This window comes from Cariama cristata, unplaced genomic scaffold, assembly GCF_000690535.1.
Source record: "Cariama cristata isolate BGI_N322 unplaced genomic scaffold, ASM69053v1 scaffold27589, whole genome shotgun sequence".
In the NCBI taxonomy this organism is placed as follows: domain Eukaryota; kingdom Metazoa; phylum Chordata; class Aves; order Cariamiformes; family Cariamidae; genus Cariama; species Cariama cristata.
Window position 1 is genome coordinate 7,110 of NW_009635646.1, and position 2,754 is coordinate 9,863.

Below are 2,754 nucleotides of genomic sequence, written 5' to 3' on the forward strand. Positions count from 1 at the left end.
AGTGCCCGTCTCTGGCTGGCTGTGGCTGAGGGACTGCCTGTAACAGGAGCTGCCTTCCTGCTGTTATTACCCGGGGCATTGGGAATGCGGCTCCTGATACAGCAGACATCAATGAACTCCCTTCCTGGAAGCTGCTTTCTTGCCTGTTGGAATTGCTGCAGGCTCCTTTCGGTCTCCAGAACCACCTGTGGCAATAAGCTCTGTCTTTGAATGATGGCCTCTGAAAAAAATTTATGGGTCTCTTGTGGAAACTGGAAGATTTGGTGGCATTTGTTAGCACGGCTTTGCTGAAGGTCAATGGTAGGCAGCTCGCAACTGTTGCTTTTATATACAGCATCCTTCTGTAAGCCAGTCCCAGAGACTTCACAGCAAGATCCTGTTTGTCTTAAAGCATCTCTGAAGGAACAGGGGATGACAGGTGACTCCTTTCCCAGAGAATTATTAGTAGGAGCAGTCACAAGCTCGACTTTTTCACCTACAGCAGCCTTTGGTGGGGTGGCATGGAAAGGTTTCAGATGATATTCAGGTTAGTAGGAGCACTGGTGGCTCCAAGGGAGCTGAAAAAACTCCCGAGCCCTGGTAATTGCTGCTATTGTAGTCCACCTTCAGATACTAACCAGCACTTTTTCAGCTAAGCTAACTCAGTCGATCCCCACCCCTCTGACCGTGCAGTGGGTGCAAGAACGTTTCTTTGCCAAGCTTGGGCACTTGCTGGATGTAGGACAGGTGTGTGTGGGGCTGTGCTTTAACACACGTCTCCAAAATAATGCGACTTAGAAATGCGCCCTCCAAAAGGCCTTATTTTTCCCCAAATCATGCTGTCCATACGGTTTATAGTACAGCTCTATAAACAGCGTAGCTGAACAACCAAAGGGTCAAGGAGTGTCTGCATGAGGGAGTGGGGGTGGGAACAAATAGCTGCGAGGCACAGGGACATAAACCAGCTTTGCAGATGGAAAACTGTGCCTCTTATTACTGCAGTCGCAGGCATCGGTTGCCTTCATTTTATGCTCATTCTTTTAACCATGACGGCTACTTCATTGCATTAAGATAAAGTCACTGTTATCGTCAGAGTGATAAAAACCCTGTGACCCAGGGAACTGGGGCCCCATTATTAAATATACTTTGATACACACATCTGGTTTTAGGTGCTTAGACACTTATACAGTATTAAGTTTGAAGTGATGGTACCTCTAGATTTTAGCCAGTCCCAGTATTAAATATTGCTTAATTCTTAAGGTGGGTGGTAGTTACCCTCCTGGTCCTCTGACTCCGGATATCTGGCACTGCCAAGTCATGAAGCTGATCCACTAATAACACAGAAAAATCTCTGTTTGTAGTTTCAGAGTCAAATCAGTAATAACAACGGCATACAGTTGCTGTGGCTATTTATGCTCCATCTGGATTTCATATTGCAATGTGGAAAAAAAGATACAGAAAAATACATACTCCATCTTAAACAAGATTTTATTAATTGCCAAATTGAATGCACTGTTAGGTTTTCTTGAGGGGAGGCACAGAAAGACACAGACTAGAACAAAGGGCTTATTTATCACTTTGATGCTCACAAGATCATCTTACCAGCCTTTTTGCAAGCTACTTGTCACATCTCCCTTCACTAGACACTTCATCAATTCTGTGATTGACCTACAGAACTGGTGGTCTAATCATCAGGTGGATCCCTGGCGTGTGACAAGAACTTCTCCAACTTCAGTGAAAGGTGTGTGACCAGCACCTCTCCATACAGCCCCTGACTTCATGGGTTACGTATACAGAACTGTGCAGTGATATGTATACACGAGATCCCCAAAGGAATCTGCGTCTCCTCTGAGACAAGTTACAAGATCCATAATTTAGAAGATCCAGGGCATAATCTAGGTAGCCAGATCTTGGGCCTCACTATAAGGGAACTTGGTTGTCTGTGCCAGTAAAGAAAGGGGGGGGTGGGGGGGTGTGCATGTGTAAAGGCATACGAATGAAGGGCTGTATGTACATATATGGCCAAACAGGCATCTGCATGGCTGTGTGTCTGTGTGTGCTTGCAGGCACATATTTGGGTGGCAAAACAGGTTTCTAGCTGCATGCTGCCCCGGAGTCGGAGAGCACGTGAATAACAGAGAGAGAGATGAGAGTAAGCTTTGATTCCTGGCTGCCCAAGTACTCAACATCCACAGTGCTTAGGAATGATAGAGATGGTGGCCAGCCCCCACGGTGGCCGAGTGGTGAAAGTTACAGCTGTCACCTGTCTTTGTGCCAGAGTATTCCACACTGCCAGGACAGCTGTGGTAAAAGTCTACTTTGTGCTGGGCAATGAAGCCCACCGTTTGCTGGACGCTGCAGGTGCCCCCACCTTTGCCAAAGACTCCTCCATCCTCGCTGGTCACGATTGTGTACGCATTCTGCCCTGCTCCATAGTGCTGACGGGGGGGAGGCATGGTTTGGATGTTGCTGGCTGTGGCGATCGGGTAGCCTTGGTGGAATTTGGGGTGCACATCCAGGTAAGCACTTGGCTGGAAGCCACTCTGAAAGGGAAAGACAGCAAGTCAGAACACATAGCTTCACAGCAAATCAGAACACATAGCTTCTCCACCGGTGTCTACAGGCCTGACACATACCAGGGCTCTGATCCTTTGCATTTCACGGTGTCTCTTAGAATCACAGAATCACAGAATTGTTTCGGTTGGAAAAGACCTTTAAGATCATTGAGTTCAACTATTGACCTTGTATGGCCAAATCCACCACTAAACCATGTCC